We start from the raw sequence: 9,053 nt of genomic DNA on the forward strand, positions 1-9,053 counted from the left end.
TGCATTGAGCATAATTTTCTCTCATAATCTAATTTAGGCATCAGAGTGAGACCCTCGGAAGAGTCTTATGATATTAGTTGTTTTGCAGTGATCTTGGAAAGCGTGAAGAACTTTGAAAAACGTACAGCTCACACCGTACCAGAAATTATACCAACAGATACAAATAAAATTCTTATAATAAAGTGCTATTTATGATTTTCATTTTTCGCTAACCTATGTACAAAAAATAGTTAAAGAAAATATATGCTCCGAGCAGACTAGATTTAAGACAAGGGTAACCAAATATCATAAAAAAATTTATTTAAACTGGCCGTGAGAGATAACCCCTCACACCGAACTATCCAGGCCATGAGATATAACCATTCACACCTGAGTAACCTACATCCCATAGATCGCTAATGATGGCAGATCTAAAGAGAATAAAATTCTTATTCAAAGCAAAAACACAACAGTAAACAGCATCAGTGGCTAGGAAGGAGATGAACGGCATAACACGGAGGTAGATGGACGGATGCATAGCGGAAAAGCTAAAATTGCTGATCTGGTCAGAAAAAACAAGCCAAACTGGAAGGGGGAGGGTAAGAGCTGGGAGTAGAAATGGAAAGGGCTCTCAGATCTATTTTATGAAAGGTTAAGTCTAGGGCCGGCTTCAAGCTTTTGGGTGAGTCTAGCTATACCATTAATTGAAATGACCATTCCATGGTACTTATTTTTGTTGCTATTACTGGATGTGATCTTCCATTCCAAGTGAAATTCCAAATTTCTTGTACTCATGTGTGAAGTAAGAGGACAAAGGCTAAACATATATTCTTCTTCTTCTTCTTCTATTTTTTTTTTTAATTTTTTTTTTTTGTAACAAGAAAAAACCTCCATTATAATATGAGACTTAAAGGGCAAGTTGCAATAATTAGGGGTGCAATGACTCATAAAAACAAAGTCCAGGACTAAATCCTGACTTGAGGAGCACCTGCCTTAGGGGATGGACAAATAATAAGACCTTTCTTTACACATGAGTTCCACTAAAGGAGATAAGAGAGTGAAAGTTCTGATATAAAAAAACTATTACAGTTTAAATCTAAAATCTACCATGGTAGGCTGCTGGGGTAAACAACAAAACATAAGTAAAAACCAAAACATCAACAAAACAACTCTGGCTGGCAAAGAGTACAGGGAGTCGCCGGAGACGGCGCGTGTATACCACGTGCCCTGACCAGAAGACCCCTCTCCATCAGGAAAACCACAAAAAACTCCCAGGATCCACCAACGCAAACTGGAGGAGATAAAGAGCCGTCACGCTCCGGCGAGAGAGGAGCACTTGCTAGTGCATGAATACCACACTCCGGTGTATAGGCAATCGGGGTAAACACGCCTGGTTGCAACAGAGGCAGAGGAAAACAACAGACACCTTGGGGGGCGCGTGACATGTAGAGATTAATGGGGAATCATAGATCTAGCTTCAAAAAACAGTCTGAAAGCCAAGCTTCGCACCTTACCCATATCAATCAACCAGTAGATTGAAACCCTCAAACTCCAAATCCTTAGAAGGATTAGACGAAAATATCTTCACCTATTGGTTTCACAGAGCGCCATCGAGAGAGAAGAAAGCCAGCTGCCCATGGCTCAGTGTCGGGCCGAAACAACAACGATAGAAAAGCAGAACACACAAAAAAAAAAAGACGAAAACCAAAACAGAGGGTTGGGGGGCAAGCCCCCTCCCCCCTTAACCAAGAACCAAAGATAAAACTCGGCGGCTAGGGTTTTCTCGAGAGAGAAATTTATCTCATTTCAACGGCTTAAGCTTTTAGAATAAGTGATGATTTAACATGATATCAAAACAGATGTCATAAGTTCGAACTCTGTATATCATTTATTTATCTCTTATTTTAATTAAATATTTCATGTGTTGGGCATCACCTATTAAAATAGAGTTTGAGCCCACACGTGAGAGGAATGTTAAATTGTTGATTAAATGATTAAATTTACCTATTCCTATAAGCTTAAGTTTTTTGAATAAGTGGTAAATTACCAATATCATCATATTGTGTATACCCAAAAAAAAAAAAAAAAAAAAAAAAAAAAAAAAAGCCTAAAAAAAAAAAAGCTAAAAAAAATGTGGAGGGGTGACTCCACTCTTGCAGCCACTCTCGTTTGGGGGTGGAGGTAAGGGGAGCCATCCCCTTACCTCATCATATTGTGTATACACCCCCCCCCCCCCCCCACAAAAAAAAAAAAAAAAAAAAAAAAAAAAAAAAAAAAAAAAAGGGCTAAAAAAAATGTGGAGGGGTGACTCCACTCTTGCAGCCACTCTCGTTTGGGGGTGGAGGTAAGGGGAGCCATCCCATCCACTATACGTGTCACGTGGCACAATTATAATAAATTATAAATATAATCTGTACTTTTAAAGTAATGATGTCACGAGGAACATACATAATTATATGATATATCAAAAAAAAAGAGTCACGTGTTATTAATTAAAGAGAAATGATATTTGGTCACCTCATGATATAATTATTGACCACATTTGCCTTTTTTTTTTTAATTAAAAAAAAAAAAAAAAAAAAAAAAAAAGAAAAGAAAGAAAAGGCAAAGGTGAAAGGACTTACAATTTTCCAGTCAAGAACATGTTCATCTGATAAGGAGTGAGCAGCGCGCGTTGTTTGCCTATAAATTCCTTTGAAAGGTATCTGACAAAATGCAGAACCTACATTGCACAGGAAGATGACGATGGGAATCATAATTTCTCTCTACTATCTCCTCCTCTTTCTCACCCGATCTCATACCCAACTTCACAGCTTCTCAAGTTCTGTTTTAGGTACCAATGACAGTACACATGCATCATATTTATATACATATATAACATCTTCTCCCATGCACCCTCTTGTTTGCACAACAAAGTGTATGAATTTTCTTTCTGGGCTTTTGGTGGTGCTCAGGGATTCAACTGGCAGTCATGGAAGAAGGACGTACGGAGGATGGTACAACTTCTTCATAACCAAGGTTCCTGACCTGGCCGATGCTGGGATTACTCATGTTTGGCTCCCTCCGCCTTCTCAGTCACATGGTATGCCTGTGCCAAACTCATCAGAATACACGTCCATAATCTCCATTGAATTTTTAATTTGTTTATGAATTATGGTGTCTCTTCATTTTAGCTGAACTACAGTTCATGTTCTTTTCCTGTCTTTTTGCGTGTATATCAATTTAAAGCCAATTTATACTTATTGCAGTGTAGCTGTATGAGGAAATGATTAGTGGGTTCTAGGCATTTGTTTAATGCGTTATGTGTGATTGAGAGGAAGATTCTAACGTACTTCCCGACATTGATTTCGTTCTTGGTTGAATTGAATTCTTGAAGGTCCTTGAAATTAAGATTTGCATACAAGAAGATTTGTGTTACAAAATGGCGTCTCTGTCGAAAATGAAAGGAATTGCCCTTCTCATATAATTCTTTGGTCTTATTGAACTTCTCCCAGCTAGCAGTCAGTAGTTATATTTTTCATTTAGTTTTCAGCAGTAGACCTTGTTGGTGCAGTTTTCGGTATGGTGTGAGCAGCACGTTTTTCGAAGTTCTTCACGTTTCTAAGGATATTGCAAAACAATTAAAACCAAGAGACCCTTCCGGAGGTCTCACTTCGATGCCTAAGTTAGTATTTGAGAGAAATAGTGTGCTTTTATGAATAAAAAATTCAGTCTCTCTTTATACCTGAGGTATGAGATGTATTTATAGAACTCAATTTGACTTAGGAGTGGGAAGCAAGAAATCTTCCCTAGCTTTAAGCTTGGGCCCTTCGTCTTTACCAAGAAAGGCATCTTTGTTCCCTGTTTATTCTCCTGCACTTGTAGGTACAGGAAGCATCTCGGTGCTCAGACCGCAGGTGGTATTCTCGGCGCCGATATTCTTCCTGCTCTGCATTAGGCATTTCGGCACCTACATCCTTTCTGAACTATCACTGCTGCTTTGTATTTTGGCGTCGCCAAATGCGCTCGATCTCAATTTTGAGGCTCTCGAGCATTTTGCATGCTCAAGCCTTTATGTGGTGCTCTTGCGTGCACTAAGTTGGCTACTGACTTCTCGGATTCCAACGCTCGATAGTCTGACTGTGCATTCAAGTGCTTTATGCACTCGAGCCTCGGATGTGCGCTCAAGCGTCCACTTCTTGAGTTTCCACGACAGGTTTGTCCTGAGCCTTGGCTAGATGAGAACTCTCGGTCCCGGGACATATCCTTTCCCAAGACTTCTTCTGGACGAACCACCTATTAGGTATCCTTGGAAATATCCTTTTCCGGGGATGACTAATTTTGGGCGTCGAACCCCTTAGACAGGACTACCCGAGAGTTCTGCTCTCTTGGCTTGGGGCCGCCAATGCTCCTTAGATCGGTACTAACCTGGAGGCCCACAGTTTTAGATGGGCCGATCTAAGTGGAATTATTCCCAACAGGCCTGTTTGAAGTTCATTCTAAATGTCTTTACTTCTTCTCAAGATTTTAACATTAGAATGTGTTGTGGTATGGATAGGATAGGGTCTTTAGGCTTTTGCAGTGAGAACTATAGCACATATATTATCACGAACCAAAGAGTCTAGGAAAAACAGAGATAACAGAGAAAATTGGGAATGAAAAAATTGTGTGAAAAACTATATTGAAGAATAATCAGGTGTATTGTTTTATACAGCGTGAGAACCAAGCTACTCTACTGAAACTGCAATGATTAACTCTAACTATCTTCTAACTAACTAGAGTTAACTTAATTACAATAGAGCATGTGCTCTTATTTAATGACAGCCTGGATAACAGTATGTTGATCTGTATCTTCAAGTTAATTTATGTCTTGCTCCTTGCTGTATTCTATCTTGGACGTGCTACGTTGATCTGGCTGATGCTTGATAGATGAGCTTGGAATCTCAAAGCCCGAGCTACATTCAATAGATGCTGATGCTTTCGTTCAACAACAGAATTCTGTTGAGGAGTCTCTACACAACTGAGTTGATGTAAAGTGCCTTGGTGAGAAAAAAAATCAGTCATTTGGAATTCAATCCCATGATCAGAACGCAAAGATTTAATTTTGAGGTTAAATTGAGTTGTAACCATGGTAAAGAAAGATTGAACAATGGATCGAGTTTGAGATTTACTGTGCATAAGGTATATCCAAGTATATCTACTAAAATTATCAACAATGGTCAAAAAGAAACGTGATCCATTTATTGATTGAACAGAAAAAGGACCCCAAATGTCAACATGTACAAGATCAAAAGGTCTGTGAGATACAGTATTACTAATAGGAAAAGGCAAATGTCGTTGTTTGGCCATTGGACAAACATTACAAACATTATTAAAATCAGTTGAAATAGAAGGAACTAGAGTATGTAACAAATTCAGCCTAGAAGTAGACAAATGGCCTAAGCGAAAATGCCACAGATCAGAAGAAGGATTCTTAAGAGATGCAGTAAGAACCCGAGAAGAAGTAGCATTTGCTTTTGGTGCTTGCATCAAGTAAAATAAGCCTCCTCTTTCTTCACCCACTCCAATCGTTTTCAAGGTGACCAAATTCTGTATGAAACAGTAATTAGCAATGAAGATAAGACAACAAGCAAGATGTTTAATCAATTTGCTTGCAGATATGAGATTAAAGGAGAAGGAAGGGACACAAAGCACATTGGTCAAAACAAGGTGTTCTGAAATTTTGATGGTACCTATATGAGTGACAGTAACATGCTCGCCATTTGGCAAAGCAACAGATGTGGAAACAATGGCTGTAATGGTGGTAAAGGAAGAGATGCTATTGACCATATGGTCAGTAGCTCCAGTGTCAATAATCCAAGGAGAATCCTTTGGATTATGAGGATAAGTAGGCTTGATAAACTCAGAATGAAAAATAGAATATTTGGAATGAATGACAGAATTGAAAGCAAAAGTACCTGTCAGTTTGGAAAATAGGTGGTCTTGGTTTGTAGGTAGCATACCTACTTGATTGGCGGAAGCATTAGAAGATTCAGCTTGTGGCTTGAGAAGAGCCAAAAGCTGATGGCACTGTTCTGCAGTGAATGGCACTTGAGGCATTGGTTGAGAGGAATTATTAGAAATTTCCTCTTGAGAATGAATAACCGAATGAGCAATCGGTTTATTAGCATACCCACCGGGAGATGACCGCTTTGTGAACTTGAATCCAAGGGGATATCCGTACAATTTATAGCACTTATCCACGGTATGTCCAGCAATACCGCCATGAGAACAGATCGGTTTCTCTTTCCAATTATTGAAAGATTTGGTAAACTTATTTTGTTGCACAGGCATAGCCCTATTCTGCTGCTCAGGCACAACCTTACTCATCAAGGCTGCTGTATCATGAGTTAAAGAGCCAAGAAACACTTCTCTTTGGCTTTCTTCTTGAACAACCAAGGAAAATACCTTGTTGATCGAAGGTAAAGGATCAATTAACAGAATTTGGCCTCTGATATTAGAATAAGAGTCATTGAGACCCATCAAGAATTGAAAGATGTATTCTTGATTGTAGTTAGCCACTACGGAACTCAGAGCACCACAAGAATAAGATGGAGAGCAGGTACAGGTCGGAATCGGCCTGTAATTGCTTAATTCATCCCAAAGTGACTTCAGACGGGTGAAATAAGCACTTACCGAGAGATTATCCTGAACGAGAGCCGAAATTGATTTCTGCAATTGAAACAATCTAGGTCCGTTCTTCTTGGAAAATCGTTCCTTCAAATCCATCCACATTTCCGAACAAGTGTTAATATAGATAACACTTGCAGCAATCTCCTTTGAAAGAGAATTCAGAATCCATGACAGGATCATGTCATTACATCGAGTCCAAGCTTCTGCTCCATCCGGATCATTAGGCTTGGTCAAAGTTCCATCAATGAACTTAAGCTTGTTTTTGGCTCTCAAAGCCATGGTCATAGACCTACTCCAAGTATTGTAATTCTCACCGATCAATGGTTGAGAAACTAGAACCGCTCCAGGACTATCGCCATTATGGAGAAAGAAAGGATTTGAGAAATTGTCAATGTGAGGAGAAGAAGAAGAAGAATCTTGCAAAACAGTCGCCATGGAAGTAACTCAGAAAAGCTCTGATACCATATCACGAACCAAAGAGTCTAGAAAAAACAGAGATAACAGAGAAAATTGGGAATGAAAAAATTGTGTGAAAAACTATATTGAAGAATAATCAGGTGTATTGTTTTATACAGCGTGAGAACCAAGCTCCTCTACTGAAACCGCAATGATTAACTCTAACTATCTTCTAACTAACTAGAGTTAACTTAATTACAATAGAGTATGTGCTCTTATTTAATGACAGCCTAGATAACAGTATGTTGATCTGTATCTTCAAGTTGATTTATGTCTTGCTCCTTGCTGTATTCTATCTTGGACGTGCTACGTTGATCTGGCTGCTGCTTGATAGGTTGATATATATATTGATGGGATCTTTGCCAATCATTGTTTCCTTACTTTCTCTCCAGACCCTGAAGGATACTTTCCGGGAAGGCTCTACGATCTCGATATATCAAAATATGGAAACCATGATGAACTGAAGAAGCTGATAAAAGCCTTCCAAGACAAGGGTGTCAAGTGCATATCAGACATAGTCATAAACCACAGGTCTGCAGAGAAGCAAGATAGTAATGGAATGTTTACCATTTTCGAAGGAGGGACACCAGATGATCGCCTTGACTGGGACAGATCTTTCACTTGCAGAGATGACAAACCTATTTCTGGCACAGGAAATCGTGACACAGGAACTGATTTTGACTAGGGCCCGGATATTGACCACACAAACCCACAAGTCGCAAGAGAGCTATCAGATTGGATGAACTGGCTAAAAACCGAAATCGGGTTTGCTGGGTGGCGATTTGATTTTGGCATGGGATTTTCCCCAGCTATTTTTAAGATGTATATGGCAAATACAAAGCCAACTTTTGCAGTAGGCGAAATATGGCCTGATTTTGGTAAATTTAAGATTGACAACCAGGATGGTAATCGACGCCAGATTGTGAAATGGATAGAGGATACTGGAGGAGATGTCACAGGTTTTGATTTTACATTAAAAGAGGTACTTCAATATGCATTAGTGCATGCATGGGGAGCTGTGGCGGTTGAATCACTCAAATGAAGGTGCTCCCGGAGTGATTGGCTTGAAACCAGGAAATGCTGTAACTTTCATAGACAATCATGATACAGGTAACCAAAATGTGTCGCAATTCCAAGGAGACAAAGTCATGCAGGGATATGTTTACATTCTTACTCATCCAGGGATCCCATCAGTTGTAAGTTCTTTGAAACTTGATCTAATTTCTCTCACTAGATGATCGGTGTTTGCATGTTATTCTCATGAGAGTGCCTCTAAGCTAAACAAAAAGAAGATCAAGGAAATGGTCTGGAATTCTCAGTACCTTTAAAGCAGAAAACTGTTTGCCGACAACAATTTCTTCAATTGACCAGAAACTAGATAGATAAACTGCTTCTGCTGTTCATTTAACGCAGTGCACCCACTCATAAGGAAAAGATTTACTTTCTCAATATAGCTCCTTCACTAGTGAAAAAGAGTTCAATACTGATGGATTTTGAAACAGGCTAAAATTACAATATAGCAGGTCCAATTTCCATTGCTGTTGATCTCATCAAATCAGTGTGGGGTGAAACAATTACTCAATAATTGACAAGGAATTCTTTTATGCTACTCTTACTAATAATTACTTACAAAATAAAAATAAAAAATACGCTCTTGTTTGTATTAGATGAATTAATGTAAATCTTTTTTCTTTTGGTTACAGTTTTATGATCACTTCTTTGACTTCTTTAACGGGGGTATCAAATATCCGATCACTGAACTCATTAAGATCCGATCGAGAAATGGGATCAAACCAACCAGTTCCTTGCGAATTCTAGCCGCTGATGCAGATCTCTATGTAGCTGCTATAGAAGAGAAGATTATTGCCAAGATTGGTCCAAGAGATGCTGTTGGAGACCTTGTCCCTTCTACTTACAAACTCGCTACTTCTGGTGACCAGTATGCTGTGTGGGAGAAAAAAGCATAG

General features: G+C 39.0%; 1 pseudogene; it reads left to right on the plus strand.

The window, feature by feature from the left end:
• Nucleotides 1-2,818: 2,818 nt before the first annotated feature.
• LOC133881305 (alpha-amylase-like) lies at nt 2,819-9,053 on the plus strand (annotated as a pseudogene).

The sequence above is a fragment of the Alnus glutinosa genome, chromosome 11 (genome assembly GCF_958979055.1).
Source record: "Alnus glutinosa chromosome 11, dhAlnGlut1.1, whole genome shotgun sequence".
Lineage (NCBI taxonomy): Eukaryota > Viridiplantae > Streptophyta > Magnoliopsida > Fagales > Betulaceae > Alnus > Alnus glutinosa.